Here is a 25,187-nt window from a genome sequence, read left to right on the forward strand (position 1 = left end):
AGAAATTATGTTTATTTCTAAGTCCTAGAGCCAGGATTGACAAACCAAAACTTATGTACCTCTCTCAAGGAATATATTACTATTCTTTTATCTTTCAGTGATTATAATTGATTACATTACTCTCCAGTTACAATAAGGAAATTTAACTAAAAACTAGTGACAGGGGTACTCAAGGACTTCAGAAATCTTTTTACACATTTTTAAAGATACATTGTAAATGTGCTGTTTGATCTGTGCTGAAAGAGCTACAAAGCAGCCTATACAGAAGAGAATTAGGGAGAAAACATATAAAACATTAAAAAGCAGATGAATTCTAAAGGAGTGCTGTCATTTGTTTGACCTTAAAGCTGATGTTGGTGTTTGTTTTTGTGTTGGATCTCTCATGAATCTTCTTAAGAGCACAGGAAGAAAATATCTTTCCTTTTTTTTTTTTTTTTTAATAATTTTGTACAAAACTTTGAAGTTTTGCCTTGCTTAGGTGAAGTCAGGAATTAAACTGCTGAAAATTCAAAGGAACATTACTGCATTACTGAGCTGGCAGTAGTGGTTAAAACCTGGATATATGTGCCTATTTTTAAGATTTTAACATCTTTGTTTAGTCTTATTTTTATGCTTTGAGATGAGAAAGCTTTTGTTTCTCCATAGAATGTGCTGTGCGGAGAAGATGAGCTAGTATAGTAGTGTATGAGACTGAGGTGAGCTGACAGCTGGCATGGGTACGAAGATGGATTTTTTTCTAGTAAACCCCCAGTATTTTGGTACATTAGCAAGAGTCATCAGTATAGGTAACTGACATAAAAGATGTGTGCAAATGAAGAAGGTGGTGGTTGGGAATAGTGAGTATGGATTTGCCGAGGGCATATCATGCTTGACCAGCCTGATTGCTGCCACTCATTGGGAGTTATGGTGGAGGACTGGGCTGACAGGTACCGTATGATACTTGTCAAGGACAAAGGCAGAGCTCAGCATTAGAGAGGAACACCTTGCACTCTTAACAGTGCAAGGTGGAGCGTGGCTGGGCAGGGAGCAGCCCTGCTGAAAAGGACCTGGCATCGTTGTGGACAACAGACTACAGGTGAGCCAGCAGCGTGCCCTGCAGCCTGCAGTGATGAAGGTTAACAGCCTACTTGGCTGTATCAACATGAGCATAGCCAGTAGATAGGAGAAGAGATTGCTCAGGCAGACCTAACAGTAGCTTTCCAATAAAAAAGAGGATGTTACAGAGAAGACAGTTGTAGTATCTTTACTGAGTTACATGGTGGGAGAAAAAGAGATGATATTCGTAAATTGAAATGGGGGGGTTCCAACTGTATTTAAAGAAAAAAACCCTCTGAGGGTAGTTAAGAATGAGAAGCTAGTTGCATGGAGAGGCTCTGAAATCTCCATCCTTGAAAATTTTGCAGACCTGGCTGGACAAAACCATAAGACATTTGATCTGATCTCATAGCTGATGCTACTTTGAACAACAGGTTGGACTAGAGACCTCCTGACACTCCCCCGCCCTCCCCAATCTGATGATTTTTTAAATCTATAAGGAAAAGCATCAAGAATTTTTATGCATTTCTCAGGTGGTAATCTTTATTATTACTACATTGAAGGAAAAATAGTAATTTTTCATGGCTGTGCAAGAAATTGGTCTTGTGTGTAGCTGATTTCAGTGTTTTTCATGTAGTCATAAAAACATTAATATATGAGTTTGTGTTGGACCAAAAATTCAAGTAGTCTACCTTTGGCTTGTGGAGGTCTTTATGCAGCAGTAGGCTTACCTTCTGCTGTTCCAGTTATCTTTTATCACCCTCAAAAAGGGATTTCCAGTGCAGATCAGATAGCAGCATAACTGCAGTGGTATAATCTCAATTACCAATAACACTGTCGCTACAGTTGCAAAAACTTCAGCCACTATCACATATCCAGGATTTATGCTGGCAGGGCTGGAACTGCACAGCCAGTATACTTCTAGCAGGTTTAAAGCTAATTTGGATACAACTACATGCAGTCCAGGCTTTGATTTGGAGGAACAAAAAAAAGCTAATTGACACATTCTTCCTGACATCAGTTAGTTTTACATACTTACAGAGTGTGGGAACAAAGACTTCAGACAAGGAGACAGTGATTGCTTTAGAAGCTATTCACTTGTGCATGTGGGTCACTACGGTAGGGCAGCATATTTAGCTCTTATCTGTTCACAGTACCAAAACAATAGTAGACCTTCATTTTAATATGCTGCTCTATTATGTTAGTCAGTTAAAAGATAGGAGGCAAATAACTGGAGGAATTCTGTGGAACTTCAGTATATTGAATAAGTTAATGGGTAAACAGATAAAATAAGTCTGCGCATTGTCATCTTTTCCTAGTCATTGACCTTTATAGTGCTTTTTGTCACTACTGACCTTGTTCATGAGGCAAACACAATCTGAGGAAGTGCGTCTGGGAACTGTATGATAGTCTACAGCAGGCCTGGGAAATGCAGTGGGCTGCTGACTCATTTAAATATTTTGTATGTAAATGGGTCAGTTCCAAGTCTTGGTTGGGTTATAGCAGTATTGTTTGGTGTCACATTACATGCAGACTCTTGCAACATACCACGCATTTTTCCTTGGCTAGATTGTGTGTATTTCGAATGCTAAATCGATAAGACTGTAATGTTAATTTGCAGTGTTTATAAATGTAGAATATGTCATCTGTACCAATGCGTAACTCATGGCCAGAGTAGCATTGCTGCGTGCTGTGCAGCACCTGGTAAGGCTTCTTCAGGGGGACATACTGTTGTTCTTATCAGCTGCTGCTCTGTAGCATGACTCTGAGATCACAGCATATGGATATGAAATATTTGTGTATTAGGTCCTCTGTGAGATACTTTGGTTGCCAGTGTAAATAAAGTCAACTCTGAATGAAAGTAGGTTTTTCCTTCTAACAGTAAAGCAAAATATATAGAGAATGTACACTTTTTTGTGTGAATAAAGAACAGCCTTCAGAAAATACTGCTTTTTTCTTAGTTTCAAGTCCTTGATACCTTCTAATCTTATTTCTGGAAGACACAGTTATTGCTAGAGAAGACTGGACAAAACAGCATGTATCACCTTCTGATGCAACATACATGATTGAATAAAATTTGTCTAGTTGGTGTGGGAATGTATAACAATCAGATAGCTCTTATGCAGTGTGGTTTGGGTGCCTTGTTTCTATACCAAAGTAATATTTTGGCCATCAATTCTGTAACAATGTTAGCAGCAAAACTGCTTTCTGCCAAGAAACTGCATGATGAAAAGCTAAACTGAATGCTTGGGTTGAGGGTGCGTGTACATAGATGGCATATTTCCAGAATAATTTAATTATTAATTAATTTCTGGAAATGCTGTTTGTTATTCAATAGGTGGCACTCTTCACTGTATGTCAGAGGAAGAATGCTCAGGCATGGTTCTAGGGGATATGATTACTGGTGAAAATGTCATTTCTGTGGTATAGAATACAGGTTGTGAGAGATTGCCTCTCACTTTTGGCAAGATTCCAGGAGTGCAGCTTTTAATGTTCAGTTATTTTTCTAGCTTAGCTAATTAAATTGTCTATTTAAAATTCCCATTGCATTTAAATTTCTCCTTTATTCTTTCCTAAACCACTGTAATTTGCTGTGTAAAATTGGAAATATATTCTCTGCTCTGAGTAGAGGAGGTGATTTGTCAGCAGTTAGGAATGTTATTTCTGAATGCGTGGTTATACTGGGCTTTATAATTTTAAAATTTAATGTCCGAGAGATGACTTTTTAAAATGCATTTTAAAAATCCCTCAGATAAAATCTCTTGTTTGTTTTGTTTTGTTTCCTAGGTGGAAATTATGGGTAGTTTGACTAAGCAGAAATTAGGTCTATGTGTAAGGGAGTAACTTACAGTAGGTATGAAGGTAACTTTATTTTTTTTGTGTGTGTATGGTAGAATGCTGTATTTCTTCCACTACTGCAAAATGAATTATTCAAATGGATTTGGATAATGGTAGCTTTACTCTGACCTTCTCTTCAAGGGGGAGGAATACATTCATCATATTTCTGGAGCAGGCTATTTAGTAGGTGCTGGCTGCTGAAATATTAACATGTATGGGTTCCTCCACTACACCTTACCTGATGTGTGCTGTGAGACTTCATGGTTTCAGCTAAGTCTGGAACTGAGCACACAAAACAAGGTTGGAAGATAAAACTTTTACCTACTTTGCAATCGATATAAAAACCAGAAAATCTGCTCAGTGCTATGCTTGAAGTAATGAAACTAAGGGCTTTGGAATCTGAGTTCCTCCTTTATTTTGAAAAAATTGTCCCCAGTGAATTAATATACCAAAGAATGTATTGTATGCATTGTTGAAATGCATTGTGAAATTTCAATCCAACTGAAATGTATCTGTACCCTGGTTTCTGGGCCCTTGCTGAATTTCTTTCGGGTTTTAGTTTGACCTTAGTTCACTTGTTCTTCATTTGAAACCATGGCTGACTCTCTCCACATTCTTTCATCTTTCAGTTTCCTGGAAACCATTGAGCTTATCTTTGTTTTGTGAATTGCATTGTTAACTGCTGCTTCAAAAAAAATGTTCAGCTGTTAAATGCGTGTTGCTGAGCATTAATGAAAAGAATTTTATATAGGAAGAATAATAAATGTAGTTATTTTTCAATTGTGGCTTCTACTAGTTGGCCATTTGTGACAATCCAGTAGCATATTTGATGATGTGTTGAATTTCTTCATGGCAGTAGGTTTAAATGCACATCCAAGCAAGCTGTTAAGTAGGAGTTTCACCTTTCCTGGCTATATGTGTGTTTAATTCAAATGTCTTACACTGGAAGCCGATTCTTTCCTTGCAAAATCTGATCACAGATGCCTGTTTTGGGCTTTTGGTTAGATATATAAATAAAAAATATTTCAAATGCATATTGAATATATATGCATACACACATATATGTATTAATAGTGTTACCTCTTAGCATGAGTGAGGAACTGATACCTACTTTTTAAAAAAAAAAAAAAGTTTCCTTACTTGCAGTAAGTACTTTTAAAACCCAAGGTAAATCTACTTTACCTAGTCTTAAATTTATCATCAGATAGCTGTACATTTCTAGGAAGTATTTTTTGACAAGTTTTTAATTATTTATAATAAATAATTTAAAAGCTATAAATCACTATAAATTTTTTGTACAAATGTTAAAATTTTAATACTAAATTATATTAAAATACTAATCAGTTAAAATTGTAGTGATGCTTCTATTTTATATGGAAAATTATTAAGATAATATTTATGTAGATGCTGGAGCCAGTTAAATTGGACTACATCCATATGATAGTAAGTAACATTGCCAACTTGCATCATAGGTGTTAGTTGTGCATTGATACTGTGTGGAGAAATCATTGCTGGAATTTGAGACCCGCAATGATACCTGTTTTAAACATAATGGGTTTCTAGATGAGAATGATCAAATTCTCTGTCAATGCAATGTACTGATTCTCCTTCTCCCAAAACATAGTTTCCAGTTAAGATGACAACTCTGCAACTCTGCTAATCGTTTGCCCCAGAATGCATAGGAGAAAACTGAGAAGCGTCTCCCTTCTTGTACTTCTCTCAGCTAATTTTGAAGAAAAGAAGCCTTTTGTCTGTCGTCCCCTACCCCATATTTGTTCGCATTCTATTTCCCAATATCTTGTGTGGGATCTCATTTTCTTCTGTAGAGTTGAGCTTTCTTGTCTTTTTTCTCCTATTTATTATGATGTTTGCCATCTTAAAAGAACAAACAAACCGTCTTTGACTACCCACCCATCTCTAAATTCATGTAGCGCTATTTATAGTAATTGTTTGATCTCCTTTAGTTTTGTGTCTCTTAACATGATTTAAATTTAACTGTAACTGCACTGCTTTCTTAATTGTCTTTATTTATAAATGTCATTCGACACCATAAAACAGATTCTTATTGGAAATGTGTTTTGTCGTAGATGATGACAAAATTCATGAAAACTGATTAGCTTCTATGCTCTTATTATTCTTTCAGTATATCCTTTGTCACACCCTCTGTTCTCTCTGACTTCAACAGATATAAGTGTTCTTGTATTTGCTTATTACTGTTTTTACTGTGCCATCCATTTATCTGCCCCCTGACCTCTCCCACCATCATGTTTAAACCAAGATGCATGTATCCACTTGCAAGGCCCTTTTTCATTCCTTAACCCCCCTTTCTCTCAACCTGTCATCTTTAGTTCATGGTTGAGATAAATACATGGCTTCAAAGTGCCTTTCATCAGCCAGTTATATTTTCAAACAATTGTATATTGCTCTGCTTCCCTCATGCCTAAAGCCTTTTCAAAACACTTTTCAGTGAATTGGTGAGGATTGTATTTCTGGTTTAAGACAAGCATATTGATCAGTGGAGTTTCAGTGTTTTCCAGGTACTTGACTACCTGTGTATATGCAGCTTTTGCATGGATATACTTACAAGTTTGTTTGGCATTTTCTTTTCTCCTTTCTTTTCCTGTGTTCCTATAACATCTAGCATCACAGTTCAATGCAATTACTATGTTTTCTAGCTGTGGTGGTATTAAAGTAATGACTAACAATTTCTCTGGTTAGTACAGGTGTCCACAGCATAAAATTTTCATCATTGAAGTGTACATGTCCTTTTGAGGCAAGGAGAAGGTGTTTACTTGTTGTTACATATCTCTATTGGCAAATTTAGGAATTCCTCATTCCTTGCTGCCAGTTAGCACTGTTCTTTAATCTCTGTAGGAAAAAGCCTTGTTTTTCTTGGCCTGCTTGCACCCTGTGCACTAAAGAGAAATAGTCAGGAAAAAGCCTCTGTTTCTCTTGAAGTGTTATAGGGTAAGGCTGTTGTTTATACTTTGCCCTAAGATGTCACGTTCAAAATGAGAGAAGAAAAACAATAGGGCTGCTGTAGAGGAAACCTTCTGCAACATGTACTTACGTGTAGTTTATCCTTTTATGGGTGAGTATTAACATCTTGATCTTTTGATAAGTAGCTTATAAGTGCATCTGTCCATCTTAGGGTTGACAATTATGTAATTTAGAGTCTGTGATAAATGTCAACATAGAAATTTTTTGGCTGTAAATTTTACTTATACATGTGTGTCTATGTCTGCATATACAAACTATGTAGTAGAGCTTTAATCTTTTCTTGAGACACTTTAACTTGTTAGGCCCGGATGGATGTGTAATCAAACAGCATCTCTGAAAGTGGAGGATGTAAAGCACAGGGTGCTGGTAAAACTATTTGACAGCCACATGGGGCTCCTAAGCCAGAAATGTCTTAAATGTCCTAGCAGGATGTGACTTTTATTATAAATATTTGTAATATTGGTGTTGACATGTATTTCAATTTAAGCTATATAATTGTGTATGTATGTTCACCTATAAAAGGCGACAGTATTAAAGAAAAAAGTTATTTTCAGTACCATTCCTAAGAGTATACAAATTCCATTAAATCTATAGATAAGGTGGATATTACAATTAGTATTGTAACACAAACTGATGGCATACTGTGGTAAATCTGATAATCAGAGGTTTATGACAAAGCTTAGTTGAAAGCTAGAAGTATTTCTGATGGATTTTTGGCTTCTAGAAACAGTTTCCTGAGGTGACAACAGCAGTGTTTCTAGCATGAATGCAATAATTTTCTTTTCAGAAACACTGTAATCCTGTTTACAGAGTCAAAGTTGGTTTGAGAAAAGCTTTGAAAGTTTTGTCTCATGGATCTAAATAGTCTAATTAAGCAGCATATTTTTTAGTTATGCTGCACAGTGTAGGCCAGTATCAAAAAACATTTAGGAAGTTGGGATGTCCCTTTTCCAGAAAATCTTCCCTTAAAACATTCCCTCTCATTAGAATCGGAAGAGCTGAGGTCATAGAAACTTTTGACGGAAAAGTTCTGTAGATACCTAGCATTCTGCTACTGAGTATTCATACCGGTTGCCAGTTTGGCAGAGTTGGACATCTCGTGGCCTATCTCATGCCTAAGTCTATTTTTTAATTCCCAGACTGAGCATTCCTTTGTCTATGGGCTCTGTTTGCTAGACATGCTCAGAGTGTGCCAATACACCCAAGAGCCATAAGTACAAAGCATGTTACCAATCATGATCAAGATTATGCCCATTTTCTTTTAGAAACACAACCTAGGAAGTTAGCATCTGTCTTGGAGTACTCCTCCACTTTCTTCAACCTCAACAATTTAATCTCATTAGCTTTGTCTCCATTTTTCTTCACACAAGAGTGACTCAACCCCTACCTATTTTTTTTTTTTTGTAAATTTGAAAGGAGGAAGGACTTCATCTCTCCAGTGGTGAAATTAAGATATTCATCCAGGAACACAAAATTCAGGGCAAAACCAGCATAAATTAGAAGGGAAATATTTCTGTAGCACAGTGATGGGCTGGAAGAAAGTGGTTGTCTTCATTTTCTGACATGCAGGGGGTCCCCATCCCTTTCTGGTGAGATCTAATTGTTGTTCATATCTTGGTCATATAGTCTTTTCAGCCTGGACTATTTGATAGTCTTTGCTTAGAGGGTATACGTTTTTTCTTCTGAGTGAATTTATCTTCTCTAATGCTTTATTGCAAAGCAGTGTCATTCCACTGTGGTGTGTATATATATAGGTATGTATTGAACACTAAACAATATTTGTTGCTAAGAAGAGTATTTAAATGTTCTGAATGCTTTCACTTTCTGGGAAGTTCATGGAAAAAAAGATTAAAACTGGATAACTGCTTATGCAAGCATGAACATGTGGTTGTAGCAGACCTTTTTTCTTCCCGTAAATGAAAGCTTTCCTTCAATGAAATCTCGAGGAAAAGTGGTGTCTCTCAGCAGGGAGTCTTCATTCTACGGGAAACAAACATTTTGTGCCTGTCCTCTGCTATTGGCTTAAGTGTAATAGAAGCTTATTAAGAGAATGCTGGAAGCTCCTGGTTTGTGAGGAGCCGTCTACAGGACTTTGCCCTTTTTGTTGAAGTCATGTGTATTACTTTCTCAATTTCATAGAATCTTCTTATTGAAGAAACTCTTGCCAGTACAGGCTTTTGCAGTTAGTGCTCTTTCTATTAAAAAAAAAAAATCCAAAGATTCGTATATGAGGATAAGAAGATTTGCATATAAATATAGCACATTTTAAAAGTTTTTGGATCTATCATATATTTAACAGATATACCTGTGTAATTGGGAAAGTAATTAGAGTTGTTTATTGCTAGAATATGCAATATTTTTTACTAATTTTTCATTTAAGACATTTGATTGGGGAAATAAAATCAAATGTAAATACTGACAAGTGTTTTAATTACTGACAAATCTAGAAAGCAGTGACGAGGAAAGTGACTTCAAAGTGATAGTAACAAGGAGCTAAGAGTTTTTAGTGTAATAAGGCAGCAAAAGAACAGTGACCGTTTTGGCATTGTATAGAAAGGAAGGCATTGTGGCCTATGTTTGTAAGAGTAATTTCAAGTACAATGTGGTAATGGCTTCAGGGTACTTTCTCAGAAAGGCATGTCTTTAACTTGAACTTATATAATAATAATAATAACTTGAATTATGTGAATTCAAGAAATGGCAAAAGTAAGTTTTGTATAGAATGGAGAGAGTATGGACTGATTTGTGGAGAAAGAGTAGAAATAATAATTATGCATATATTAGTTAAACTCTCTATGAATGATACACAGAGTATAACCTGTAAATAGATCAGGAGTATAGATATGAAGTGTGGAGAGAAACAAGTGATGCATAATGAATTCATGCAAACAAATGTCCTTCCAGTTGTAAATAGTAAGAAAACTGAATTCTCAGTGTTTGAAATTATTGTATGAATAACTTTGATAGCTGGTTTATTCTCTGTCTCATTACCACATGACTTTCAATGACTATCTAGTTTCTGAAGGTGAAACAGTGTTGCTTGTTTTTGAATGGATACACCTATCAAATAATTTTTGATAGGAGGAGGGAGGATTTGTGCTGTGTGAATTAAACTTTTAGTGTAAGATCCAATACAGAAATGGCCTTTTAACTTTTCTTTGTATTCTTTATTTTTCAATTACCCATACTTCCTTATCTGACAATTTGCTTTTTAAACCTTTATAATAGAATGTTTCTAGTTTGTTTATGAAGTTTTGGTACTGAAGCTAAGAGTTTCACATGCAATATATTAAAGCTAAAAAAATAAAGCATAATATTGGAAACTGAGTTGATAATATCAACAGAAAAATCGGCTGCAAATTTAGATTCCTGATGTTAATGATATGTTTTTATTCTCATAAAAATTAACAGAAGATAAATTACATTGAACTTGCTGTATTGTTAGATGCCATAGGAATTGCATTTTATTTTTTTTAATTCAAGCGTTGCTTAATAAGAGGATGTTCTTAGTAAGAAAAGTAATATCTGTATCTTGCTTGTTTTAATACCAGGGGTTCACAACAGCATTTAGCTACAGAGAAAAGTGAGTGAGCGAATCTTTTAATTAACCTCCGTGATTATGCATTATGCCCTCTTCATTAAATAGATCTAACAGGGAGAAAAGCCAGTTGTTTCTAATAATTTTCTAGTGCTTTTGTGGTTTGTATACTTCAGTGTTCTGAAGGTCGGATAGAACTACCAGACCATAAAATCCAGCCAGCGAGAGATCTGGAGCTAAGAGAGCTCAAGGATTTATTAAGTGATGTGAAACTCTATTGTTTTGTGCATGTGTTACATAATTGCTGTCAATGCAAGGCTGTTAAAATTCCCTGCTAGTAATAACACGAATACCATTTTATAGCTTCAAGAGGAGATAAAAGAAGTTTCTTAGTCAGCACTTCAACAATATCACAGCACATGTCAGTTTTATTATTCTGGGGCCTTCAGTTTTGGCAGATGCTCTCCATTCTGGCTGTGGTGTGGTAATTACCATATAAATTAAGCAGTGAAATAAGCTGAGTGCAGCCTTATCCTTACTGCCTGTAACCAGGTTGCAAGTACCGCAGTGTGAAACAGGCATAATTCAGGCTGATTATATTTAGAAGGCCACATTTTGAAATGCTGGGCCTTTATCTCTATTCAAGTCAATTTTAAAAGTAAATTGAAGCTGTTTAGTTGCTGTGCAAACAGAAGGATCATTCTTTCTCCACAAGGTACTCTCCATAATAGCATTCCAGGAATTAGTTTAATCCACCCAGGTTTGATTCATAGCCACTAATTATATTTCAGCATACGTTCTAATGCTTCAAATTATATGTGTCCTTACTTTAATGAGTTGTAACTAGTCCTTAAATTGGGAGCTTTGCACTTTTCTTTTATATCTAACAGGCTTTACTTTGGATTTTATGGGATTAAACTACTAAAGAAAGTCTAGGAAAGTGATCTGAAATGAGTGGATTTTTCTTTTGCTTTGTGTTTTTTTTCCTAATTCATTTAATTCTGCTCACTTGGGAAGCCTTGAAAATTCTAAAATCAAGATTCCAGATGCAAATTCCTCAGATAATAGTGATAAACCAGACATTTTCCCCCATGTTATTAGTAATTGCATGTGTCAAAAGTGGGCAAAGAAAATAAAGATGATGTGAGCTTTTTAAAATCAGAAAAATTGTGTTGGAAAATAAAAGCCTCAAAGGAAAAATAGTGTATTACATAATATTTTTTTTTTCTGGTATTGCATTACAGAAGTCAAATTATTTTACAGAACTGGATATGATATGAATGGTGTAATGGACATAAAGAAACATGACCAGGGTCTTGGTGAGCTGGTGACAAAGCTGATGATGTAACCGCAATCTTTTGATTTAAATTCTTCTTTTAAATTTGGTGTTATGGAAAGAACTAGAGCAGAAACTCGTGCCATCAGTGTTAGGCTACAGTTAATTATATTTTGCTCTACTGGACTGTTCTCTACAGGTACAATGTGAATCTGCAAAACTGTTTGCTGCTTCAGAGGTAACTTCTGATCTTTTAATAACATGGAAAGCAAAATTAGGGATTTTGATTCTTGTGCTTACTTTTCACCTCTGAGGGATAAGTTACAGGATATTATTTGAAGTTATTACATTTATAAGAAATATCTTTATTCAAAACAGAATCAAATTAGAGTTCCTGTCTTCTCAATTGTCAAGGTACTTTTGGAATAAAACCTGTTTTCCCTGTTTTGGTGATTCTTTTCAAGTAGAGCATTTGGATTTCCTTTAACATTCTTGACGTGGAACTGGCAGTGTAAACAGTGAAACAGAACTGAAATAATAGGATTTTTAATCTTTAAATATCAGAATTGTATTTAACTATAGTAGAAATAAGCACCAATGCCAGAACCAATTCCAGCTCGGCTAATTTTATTTCTACTTAAACTCCTCTTTGTTGTCAGGTATTTTTTTTTCTGACTGTTGTATGTTGTTTGGTTGGTGGTTTTTAATTTTCTTTCTTTCTAATGATATGCATTGCTCAACAGTTGACTTATTTTTCTAACTGACTTCAGGTGATTTCATGCAGCATGTCAATGGCCTTTAGAAACAAAGGTGCTACATAAAAATAAGCTGTTATTTGAATACCTTGATTTTGAATTGTTAAATATTTAAATTGTTAAATATTAGGGTAATCTTTATGTGAGTTTATTGAATACATTTTGATACAGTTAAACAAGGAGAATAGGTACCTCCAATCTACCAGACAGATGGCACATGACATTTAAATGACTTTTTCTGTTTTGGAGAATACTGCCTTTTCCTCATTTTGGTAAGTCTTTTCTGAGGAAAAGATAAAATTAAATAAACCATTTAAATAAGTATTTTCTGTATGTGTATCTGCTGCTCTATGCATTGTTATTAATTCTTACTATATAATTAACTTCATTGGGGCTCTTTTGTATTTGCATTTTCTTAGAGATTAAATCAATTAAGACATGCTGTAATCTCACAGAATCTTTAGAGAATTCACAGAGGACTATGAGTGGTCATAGAGATCTACCTGGGCAGAGTAATTTTAAAATTTAATGCTGAAGTTACTTCTTTGTTTTGATACTCAGACCTTTCAGTAAATGCTTAGTTTAGCAGCCATGCTTGGAATGTCTGATTTGGTAAGACCTTAATGAAATTATTTTCTGTGCTTGACAGAAATCATCTGAGAACATAGCTAACAGTGGATAAAAACAGTGACTTCTGAGAATATGGGAAGGAAAGACCTTGGTTAACCATTAGAGATGTGTTATGGTTAAAGTTTGATATGCTGCTGAGCTTGCTTCACAAGCAAATACATACAGCAAAACAACCCCAAGCTACTAATTATATTATACTACTTGACTTACTATCTGGATTTTTGCCAGGTGGAAAATGATTAGGCTAAATCTTACCTGTATTTTCACAGTTGGCCTCCCTATAATCCCATGGAGGAGGAAAAAAAAAAGGTGCTTTTAACAGCTTTAGCTGTTGCTTTTCCTTCTCTACTGTCTCTTGCGCTTTCTTCTTGTATTTTATTTATTACTATTTGTCGTGCTTCTCTTTGCATTTCATAGTGTGAAAGTGGACTAACCATACTAAGCAAGGCAATGGTAAATCTCAGCCCCTACTTGTAGAGTTAGGGTGCTACCACCTATGGTTCTGTGCTGTTTCTTTTATGTTTAGTCAGTCTTATATATGGAGTAATATTGCTTACTTTTATAAATTCCATTGAGCACACACATAACTGAAAACAAATATCGCTGTGAGGACAACAGATTTTAGTGTGCAATTTTAATCCTGATTTATTTTTCCCTCATTTTGTTTCTAGAACACAGCATGCAGCAAACACTTTATAATTCAATTTGTTCTTAATCTTCTCCATTTTAAATAATTTCTGTGTTTTACATAGTAATAACTTATTTGAAACTATAAGCTGCCAGGTGATGTGCAAATTCACTAACTATATATATATATATTTAAGATTAGGTAAATTAAGTAGAGTTGATACACACTTTTGGTACAAGATACCAGAATCTCATGTGGAAATACAGTGAACTTATTTATGTTTTGATGAAAGCTAGAGAGAACAGTCAAGTTATGTGTTAATTCATCTTCATACATCTTTAGGCCTTACTACATCATTTTTCACTAAAAAAGAAAAATTGTTGCCTTAAAAAAGCCTACACTCCTCTTCTAAACATGGCCAAATGTGATGTAGACAAAAGGAAACAAACTGTATGAAGTAAAGATGGGAATGACTTTGAGCTCTTTAATACAATGAAACTGCTAATGTCTTTAATAAAAGTTGCAAAAGAGGGTAGAAGCAAGTAAACCAATATAGTATAAGAACAATATAAAATGTGAGATTAAAAAATGCCCATTCTTGTGAGTTTTATGGTATGGTGAGCTGAATTTTTAGAGATTTTAACAGTTGATCTGGCTGAACTAGCTAAACAGTCTACAGGACAGCATTTCAAGTGCAGTCTAATTAATCATTATCACAACTTTGTGAAATAAATACCCCCTGCAATGAGTTTGCTTCATCTACACAATGGCCTGTTGTCAGCCACAACTAAAGATTGTAGGTAGTTTCTGCTTTGAAGCAAAACTTTCAATTCTCGGTTACTCGTTATTGCAAGAAAAAATGTTATTTGAATCATTCTTGCATAGCCATCTAGTGTAAAATGCTTTAAACATGCTTATTTTAACTTGGTGAACTAGTATTACATTGGCACAAAAAAATGCAGTCTGCAAATAATTAAACAATAATTAAAACAAGAATAAACTAGTTTTCTTCTAGTACTGAGATCATACTGTTGAAAGCTGATGTTCTCTCAGCCTTTTGAGTTTCTTTTTATCAAGGAAGGGGAAGTCTGCCCAAAGTTCTCTGTACTGCCAGATCCTTCACATAATGCCTATGTACAGAAAGCAAAGTGGCTTACGCATATTGCTTTACTCTGAAAGTTTTATCTGTAGATGCAGAGAGTTAGGCAGGTGTCAGATAAGTTCAGAGAAGGCGATTCCTTGCATAAGATCATTTATAAGTCCATATATTCATTTTTTTACATAGGTAATTAAGATTTTTTTTTTCCCTGAATAATCTGGTAATTCATATTCTATTGAAACACTACATCTGTTTCAGATAAGATACATACAAGTGCTTAAATCATCACGAGAATGATCACTTTAGAAAATCTTGATGTTATATAAATGAGTGCACAGTGCAAGAAAGTGGAATTCATTTAGTTTAATGTAGCTGTAGTCCTGCATGTGCATTCATGTGCTGTCTGTGAATGCTGTTTGTACTTGGGCATCAGGCTGCCTAAAAGGTATAAAAACCTCTCATGCACTTTCATAGTTTGTACTTGAAATGTTTAAGGGACCTCTTGAAGTCTAAATCACTTTAAGGTTTTAAGCTAAAGCTAGTCATAATCTATGCTCATGACTGCCATTAGTAACATTAAAAAGCGTGTTAGACTGATTTTTACTAATTTACCTTCTGAAGAACTAGAAAGTAGAGAGCTGTCCTTTCAGTTTAAACAGAATACTGTTATTCTATATTTTGAGTTCAGCATGAGTATTATTGCTTGGATAAAATAACAACTCTTTCATTCTCAGGCCCATCTAGTTTCAAGGAATGCCATTTATGTGGTAATTTCCTTCAGCATTTATTGCCTGTCTAAATCTTGAATGAATCAAATGGAATATATTACCTATGGCATAGATTTTAAAATATGTCTTGGGAGGGGAGGAGGGGGGAAGGACAGACAGATACTCTGCTGCTTCTTATGCTTTCTTAAAATTTTGTAAATTAGTCATTCAGAATTACTGCTTCTTTTGAAAACCAAGAATTTTATTTAGCTATAAACATGCATGCAAATAATCTTTACAGGTAAACTAGCTAATTGTTTAATGAGTTATAATCTTCATGGGTTTTGGAACACAGTTTATCATAAATGAATGTTCAAGCTGGAAAATCAAGAGCCTTATTCTTTATGTTTTTGTTGTGACAGAAAGAGCAGAATATCTATTTGAAAAAGATGATTTCAAAGCAAATTAATTTTCTTGAAAACATTTATGTTTCTTTTTGTAGATATTTTGTATTTGAGCACAGTAGTCTTCACAATGAATTCTGGAATAGAAAACTAGTGATAATAGAAACAGTGGCCTTGTGCTTTGGACTTCTCTAGTGAGCTGTTAATGTGCAAGTTGTTCAAAACATTCATCTAAACATCACGTTTTAGTTCAGCATTGAAAGTATCAGATACATAGTTTTGAAATAAATGGAAATAAATTAAAAAAAAATTATTCTTCCATGTGGTATAGTTTTGACTAAGAAGGTTTTAATAGAATCGTTTAGGTTGGACAAGACCCTTGAGATCATCGAGTCCAACCATAAACCTACCACTGCCAAGTCCACCAGTAAACCGTGTTCCTAAGTGCCACATCTACACGTCTTTTAAATACATCCAGGGGTGGTGACTCAATCACTTCCCTGGGCAGCTTGTTCCAATGCTTGACAACCCTTTCAGCGAAGAAATTTTTCCTTATATCCAATCTAAACCTTCCCTGGCACAACTTGAGGCTATTTTCTCTTGTCCTATCACTTGTTACTTGGGAGAAGAAACTGACACCCACCTTGCTACAACCTCCTTTCAGGTAGTTGTAGACAGCTATAAGATCTCCCCTCAGCCTCCTTTTCTCCAGGCTAAACAACCCCAGTTCCTTCAGCCAGTCCTCATAAGACTTGCGCTCTACACCCTTCACCAGCTTTGTTGCTCTTATTTGATTCTGAATGACTCTCTCTTACATAGTAAAGTTATCAATAAAATAAAATACTGTGATAAGTCAAACAGCATATGTTGTGTTTGAACATTAGTAATAACCTCAGTTGTGCAAAGCAGTAAGGAAAAAGAACTAGCCATTCAAAATATAATACTTAGGCTGAAACAGCAATACAATGCAGAACACAATGAATGACCATCTGTTTAGCTCAGTACACTGTCTATATTGTTTCTTTTCATTTTTTCACAGTTAATACTTAGGTTACTGGTTTTGTTGGAAAAAAAGAATATTGCTCACAAAACCATTAAAGCTATTATTATATAGAAGATGTTAGAAACAGTTTTCCTCTCGAGTTACCATAATTCTCTTTTCATTCTGACAGACTTATCAGGACCATTCATATAAAAACTAAAGTAGTAGGAAATGTCCTAGACTTATTTTCTGTGGAAGAGAGAACAATGTATACACGTCACAAGCGTGTTGCTCTTATGTGATTGTTTATAAAAGCAGGATGGTAGTTTGGCTCAGTGTGTCTGTAATGTCAATAGTTCATCTGTAGCTTTTGGCATCCTTTAATTATGACTATGGTTTATTGACATATACCTGCACAACAGTCTTTAATAAAATAGGAAACCTTGCTATAAGTGAGGTTTTGTTAGTGTGACAAGTAGACTAAACAGTGAAAGTGACTGAGTGTTAAGAATTCATATTAGATTTCAAAGTGTTCTGCTTTAGAGAAATGTTATTGAGTTCTCTTTCATATCATATATGAAAGACATATAATAATATATAATGGTATTTCTCGACGTAACTTTTTTTCTCACTTTTGTTTTCAATTGTTTTCCTTCTCCAGAACAAACATAATAGATCTGTTTAAAATATGTGGTCAGTATTTGTGTATTTGGATGCTTCTGTGGTATAGATTAAGTTTCATAGATGTTTCCATGATGTACTTGCATTTACTGTGAAGCAGTAAAACAAGTGGTTTTGTTTGTCATAATTATGTGCACATGCTTAAGATTGTTCAAGTACACAAAGAAAGCTTTACTTATTTCATGTTTTAAGGGTTTGTCATTCTGTCTTCACTGCTTAAATTGATGATATAAAGCCTGATCCTGTAGGTCCATGCTTGTAATATAAACTCAAAGAAATATCTCCTGTATGTATTTAGGATTAGGCCTGTAATTTGCATTACTGGAAATCAGAAAAGTGACAGAAAAGTAACATAATTTGTTATTGTGGCCTGTGCATAGGAGAAAATTTTAAAAAATAATTCAACAAAAGGTTTAGACCATTTCAGAGATTTCTTAACATAGCAAAAATGGATACTTCTAGGAGAAAAGTGCAATTTTCTGGTTCATATAGTAAGTGGAATATTTTGATTTTTTCATTTTCTTTATGAAAGTAACTTATGATCTCGCTCCTGTTACACTAAAAACTGGACAGAAATATTATGGTGATCATATGTGTGAAGTTTGAGTTTTGTGTGATTTTCAAATTATCATTAGATGAGCTTTGTACACATAGGTGTGTATTTAAATGTGTATGCTTGCTTAGAATGCTGTCTTGCCTAGTCAGGCAAGAGAAACCAGGGCTAAATTATCAAAACACCATCATGTCACTAAACTGTGCATAGCGCACATATGCTGTGTGCAGTCATTTTCTCATGCAAATTAAGGTTTATATATGTAGTTACTGCTTTTAACATAGTAATGTGGAGACTTGCGATCATGATAAGAAAGTGCCCATTCTGTATACATAATAAATTAGAGACATAGCTCTAATCATGTGAGAAGAGTTTTTGCATGACCAGATGAGATGTTGCAAGGTAGCTATAGCCCCTTGAGATGGCTGGCTGTGAAAACAGTGAAGAAGACCGTGAAAACAGAATAGATGTTTCTTTGTTTCCATTTTGATAGTTGTCTGTTACATTCAGGCCTTCCATAAATCTGACTCTAAAAAGTTTGTTATCTCTTTATCTGTCAAGCAATATCACTCTTCTGATATCTCGGTCATATCACTGCTTAAACAATGGTTCATGTGCATGAATTTTGCATAAAGGAATAAAAAATTTTTTTGCTATAGGTGTATTGTTTGGCTGGATGTGGTTTCTACCTACACTATGTAGATGTACTGTTACTGATCTACTTTAAGACCAACTATTTTCTACTTTTATGGGAAACAGACGGAATGTCTGGAATTCCACTTACAAAAAGGAATCTGTATCCTGCTGAGTAATAGCAAGACGGTTGTCTTTTTTTTTTTTTCCCCCTAACTGCAGATGTAAAATTCAATACCAAAGGCATGCAAAATATTGAAGGTGATTTACTGCTAAGATTTAATATTGTTTCTTAAATTACATAGCTATAAGGAGTATATCTGGCTGCAGGATTAATTTCAAGAGATGTAGCTTAATCTTTTGATGGAGAAATTCATTTCTAAAAGGAAGAAATAAAAGTAATAAATTTAAATTTTCAATTGCTCATATTATTAGCATTTTTGATTTTGTGTGTTTGTTGCTGTTCATAAACATTTGTTGCATGCACGTGTACTTCCCATGGCTTTTCCAAGTTTAGTTACATAGTACAAATAAAACTGCAACACATTGCTTATTATGTTTTGCTTATGTTGATGACAGTGGAAACTGGAGATGCTCAGAAGCTTGTTGAAAGATGCAGGCTTATCATATCCTTAAGAAATCTAAATACATTGTTCTTAAGTCTTAAATATCAGGCACTTATGAAAACAGCAAAGAGCCAAAAATGTAGGTCCACTTGCATCAGTAACTGTAATATAGGTAAGCAGTGCACATATGACCTCTTCTTATGAACTAGACATGTATCATTATTTTAAGGAGATGATAGTTTATATTTACCCAGCAAAATCCCTGACATCCTTTTAATTGATAGCATTTTGTTGGTATTATTTCTGGTTTTCAGCCTTCTTTCAGAGGAAAAATATGGTAGTAAGATGAAGATGTTGGAAATAATACATTAAAAGAACTTCAAGCCATTATTCAGTGTGAAGCAGATATGCTGTGGTGAAACAGCAATTACCCTGTAGATAACACTTGCTCATATTTTCAAAGTCATGTGGATTTTGAATAAAATTAATATGAACTCTGACTACATCCCCTGGATTTGAGAATCTTAGCAAAACATTGTTAATTTTATAATGAACTTAACTCTTAATTTTCTTCTTTAATAAGGCAGGTGGAGAGATGACCAGTTTTTATGTTACTAACATTAAAAATACCTAATTGAACACCATTTTTATATTAGCAGATACCGACTTTAAATTTGAAGTCCTATATAAAAACTTTGGAGCACTTCTTTATTTTTTTTAAATATTAATGACAAATAGAAGAAAAAAAAATAAGATGGATGTTAGGTTGTTGACTACCGTTCAAAAGTACACCATATAAATACACAGTACATAAAGATATTTTTGAAATTCAGAAGTATCTTCAGAATACTTCAAAAGTAGTTTAAGTTTTGGATAAGCACAGGAATACTCCCTTTCATTTTTTCTACAACCCTCTGGTTGTAGAAATCGTGGTGATAATCTGTTAAGGATATCTAGCAGTTCGAAAAATCCCAGGTCTCTATAAAATAGAGTTAGCAAATACATTTTTTTCATGTTGGGAGAACTTTCAAATTTACAGTATTATTACTTGTAAACTCTGGGTACAAAGTACTAGTACAGGATCATGATACACTGCAATGCATATTGTGTCAGATTTCTAATAACATTTGAGTACATAAAACTTCTGTCTTCTATTGTTTATATTTTTAGGAATTCTTTTAATAACATCTGGAATTTTTACAAACATCAGGCGTAAAAGTGTGGGGAACAAAACTTATGCCAATTATCTGTCTAAAGTCAAACACTTCATGACTCTGAAGAAGTAACAATGAGATGTATGCACTGTTTCAAAGCAGGAAGTACGATTACTGGGGCTGGAGATTTTTTTTGAGTAATTAAAAGACACATCTTATGTTGAAATCATTGGAATTTGGTTGCCTAATTAGTTTTTATAAATCTCATTGAATAGGGTTAAAATACTTGGTTTCTAGACCTGTTTGGTAACCATGATTCTATTAGGACTGACTTACTGAGTTATTTAAGACCCCGATACTCAGGTCAGATTATGGGTACTTAACTGGTTACCAGTTTGACTCCTTTTTGTAGTTTGATTTATCCTTCTTTGATTGTTTCCATAGATTATGGGTTTGGGCTTTTTAGACTACTTCAGGGAAATGAGTTTAATTTACTACTTCATTTCTGTCTTTAAACCATGAGTATGTTACCGTTTTAGTAGATGATGCTCTATAAATTCATGTGGTTAAGTCCAGAAGGAGGAGTACTGTGTAGGTGCCCTTAAAGAATGAGACTTTTAGGAGAGAATGCTATCATTCTGAGAGAGAAAAACAAAACAAAACAACAAACAACCCACCACATTTTCTCTTGACTAGTTCTCTGTGGTTGAGGACACACTCTTACTGAACATTTTAGAAGTCATTCTAGGTGTGAAATGTCTGAGAAGTTTGTGATTGGAAGTCATCCAAGAAACACTGTGCCATAAAGGAAGCCATAATAAATATAGTTATATTACTGACTCTGATTACTAAATATAACATTATCATGTTAAAACCATTGTAATACTAGCCAGAGTGAAAGGGGATGCAAATACGTCTCTATCCATTTGTCATATTGTTTCTTATCCTATGGAGACCACATGAATAACAAGAGGCTCAAAGCATTTGTTTGGTGTAGATGACACTGTTATAGGGAACATTCAGCATTCATACTGTTTTCTGAAAGTTTGTTTCTTGCTGCTTGTTATTAGCATGACTTGCCTTTTTTTTTTAGTGCAGGGTTACCTCTTGCGCTTTGTCTTTTTTCCCACAGGTGGTTTCAGGTGGTAAAGTAGCAGGGCAGTTGGTAAGGTCAGCAGAGCTGTGGCTTCTGATTCATGTCTTTTGATAGAATTTTGAGGCAAATCAACTGTTTTGATGAAGTGGAAGATAGTTTTTGGGGGTTTTTTCCCCCTCTCTTGTTTCTCAAATTTGAGTTGTGTTTTATTTCCCACATGAACTTCTGTTTACCAGTTCTGGTATCATATTCTTTTCCTCTTCCCCTCTTTCTCTGTTTTCCCCACAATACTGGTGGTCTCTTTTGAGTTGTTATCAAACTGTTATGATGGTTGCAACCCACTCATCCCTTAATTTCTTACTATATCTTTCCATCATTAGCACTGTTTCATGCTTTGTGTTGTCTCCTTTAGTTTATGAAGCTTTTCTCCTTGATCCTTGCATGCTCCTTCTCTTCCATGTCTCCTGCAAGGAATTTCTGATTTTTAGTCACAGTGGAAACTAGTCTTTGTAGAGAAGATGATAGAGAGGGAAGTGTAAGAATTAGATGAGCAAAGTATAGAATCTCCTTCAAGCTCTCTTTCTCCCCTTGTTTCAGAGAAGGAGGTAGAATCAGGATGGGAAACTCTTTCCCTGCTCTCAGTACCTTCTCAGAAGCACTTTTTCCCTAGTGGGGAAACACTTGACAATCTGTACCCAGACCAAATGAGCAGGCCTGATTATCTTTTCCAAGCCATTAAAAAAAGTTAGAATTCTGTTTCAAAGATTTGGATCTTCAAATCAGCATCCAGATTACTTACAAATCAGGAATAAAAGATCATAATCTATTTTATGAAAAAAAATTGCTTTGTGCAATGATTTTTATAAATATTGCTCTCAAAATTTCTTACTGCCCTTCAACTGGATGATTTTCTTAATTGTCATTGACATCAGATATCTTTATATTTACTTGAAATTATAAATGACAACATATTTGTGGGTGTGGTAAAAAGGGGAAGAGTTAACTGAAGACTTGAAATAAAAAAGCATGTTTAAAAATAGAAGTTATGATTACTGAATCCTTCAACAAGCTATTAAAGTGTTCATATCTAATAAATCAGAGCCATTATCACAACTGTATTTTACATAATTGATTTGCTACTGAGTTTCTGAGAATAGTAGAATAGTCTTTTTGCAATCCTTGAAATTTAAAATCCTCACTTCAGGTCAATCCAAGCATGCCGCTTTCCATGCTTCTTTAAAACACAGCACAAATCCCTGTTTGGCTAAAGCTCCACTGAGTCTGTATACATTTATTCCATTTGTAGTCTGTAAAGCTTTTAAATTCAAGAAGCTTTTAGTTGCCATTAGTGAGACTGGATTCAAAACCAGGTGGCAGAGATGAATAGACAATGTCTGTGAACAATGCTTTATTGAATTCCACATCACAATACCTACCCTGATGAGATTCTTTTCTTCATACTGAAATAAGAATTAAATAGCACACAGTGGACCACTGAATAATGCTTTAAGAAATATTAAAAAAAATATGTGAAGTTATTCTTTTCGTATCTTTGTCAGTCTTCTTTGTTGTCTAAACTCAAACTGTTTTTAATCCTTCAACCCCTGTTGTTACTTGCATTATTGGTCTCAATGCACCACACATTGTTATTTCTGCCCAAGTTCCCTTCAATGAGAAAGGCTTGGTCCATTGTCACTTCTGACTTCGTATTGTGGGGAAGTATTGTGAGTATGAACTACAGAGATTTTTTTTTTTAATCTGGAGTACTACTGTGATTATTAATATAGCTGTGGGTTTTTTCTTGCTTTTCTTCAGTCTTTATTGGCATGAACCTGCATTTGGGTACTGAATTTGGTATTTGTCCTGAATGCTCATCACTCTAGAATATGTGACTCCGGGGGAGGAAAATTCCTCTACTGTGACATCAATTAATGGTATTGTGTTGTATAGTAAGCATGAATGGCAGAAATCCAGCCAGGCAGAGGAGGCATGTAACTTCAGGTTCTTTTGTTGTAACAGTGAGAGTTGGTTTAAGCTGAATATAAAGCTTTGGTTGGTGTATAAAATTCCATCACTTTAGAAAATTAAATATGATTTAGCTACTAATTGGAGATGGGAGGGGATATGGATACTTACTTGAGTCTAGATTTTAGTTAGTCGTGGACTTCTTAGCTTGGATAATGTATTTCCAGACAATAGGATGAAACTGTGAAGCATTATTTACATAGGTGACCGACTTTTGTTCATAGTGATTATAAAGTACAGTATAAAAAGTGTTTTCGTCAAGTTTTAAAGTGATACCAAATTGGGGAGGGGGTGAGAAGCGACACCAGTCACTCCAAACACTTGAGGGCAGGGCTGCCATTCAGAGAAACTTCAGCAAGCTAGAGGAATGGGCCAACAGAATCATTATGAAATTCAGCAAGGGTAAAAGCAAAGTCCTCCATCTGGGAAAGAAGAACTGCTGACAACAGTACAGGCTGGGGACCTACAGGCTGAGAAGCAGCTCCACTGAAAAGGACCTGGGGGTCCTGGTGGGCAGGGGGGTCAAGCTGCATGGGAGCCAGCAGTGTGCCTTGGCAGCAAAGGCGGCCAGTAGCATCCTGCACTGTATTCACAGAAGCAGAGCCAGGAGAGTGAGGGAAGTGATTAACACCTCAGCTCAACACTTGTTGGACCGCATCTAGATTTTCTATACAGTTCTGGACACCTCAGGAAAGAGAGGCTGAGGTAACTGGTCTTGTTAAGCCTGGAGAAGAGGTGGCTACTGATAGCAACATTCCAACACCTATGAGAATCCAGGCTCTTCATGGCGGTAGCACAAGAGACCATGGGTGTAATGTGAAACAAGAGATTCAGACTGGATGAAGGAAAGAGCTTTTTCATAATAAGATCAGTCAGGTGGTGGAACAGGCTGCCCAGAGAGGTTGTTCCATCTCCATCCCTGGAGGTTTTCAAGACCCGGCTGGATAAAATCCTGACTAATCTAGTCATAGTTTTAATTTAAGCAAGAGTAAAGAATAAAGATGGTTCTGGTTATCCTGAGGAGTAACTGAGGGCTAACAGATCATCTCAGCTAGCTAGATGAAGATCAAATTAAATTGAGACCTTCTCTAATATGACAAGCTAAAATCAGAAGCAAGAGGTTAGGACTCCGAGTATATATTAAATGCCAACTGAGGAACTGAATAGCCGCTTCTGTAATTATATTGGATTTGCCTTTTGAAGTATTCATTCATTAAGAACATTGGATGTTCTTAAACTTGTTTCTGAAATGAAAGTTCATTTCTTTATCTGCTTATTCGAAGGTTTAATTTGTTAATGAAAGTAATTTTAACAGCAGGTTTGTTTACAATAATTGTTAAATTTTCTGCATATCATTACTTAATATTTTCTTGTTTAAAATGATTTATCTTAATTTTTCTATCTTGTTTTTGTGTTTGTAAACGCTGAGAGCTTTTTCTACTACCATTTATGTAACTGTCCACTTTACAGATTTTTACTTCTTCAATTTTGGGCAAATTTTCTTCTTTTTTGAGGACAAACTTGTATATGTATGAAATGTATTGCTGCATTTCAGCATGTTCACTGGAAGTTGGGAATACTTCACAT

At 34.9% G+C, this 25,187-nt stretch overlaps 2 protein-coding genes across 4 annotated transcripts in view; one reads left to right on the top strand and one right to left on the bottom strand.

Moving 5' to 3' along the window:
- The window catches only part of THBS1 (thrombospondin 1), a 147,679-nt gene that overhangs the window by 71,351 nt on the left and 51,141 nt on the right, over positions 1–25,187 (bottom strand). The gene's annotated exons all lie outside the window — the stretch shown is intronic.
- FSIP1 (fibrous sheath interacting protein 1) overlaps positions 1–25,187 on the top strand; it is an 83,128-nt gene that overhangs the window by 29,366 nt on the left and 28,575 nt on the right. The gene's annotated exons all lie outside the window — the stretch shown is intronic.

The sequence above is a fragment of the Strix uralensis genome, chromosome 4, assembly GCF_047716275.1.
Source record: "Strix uralensis isolate ZFMK-TIS-50842 chromosome 4, bStrUra1, whole genome shotgun sequence".
NCBI classification, from domain to species: Eukaryota; Metazoa; Chordata; class Aves; order Strigiformes; family Strigidae; genus Strix; species Strix uralensis.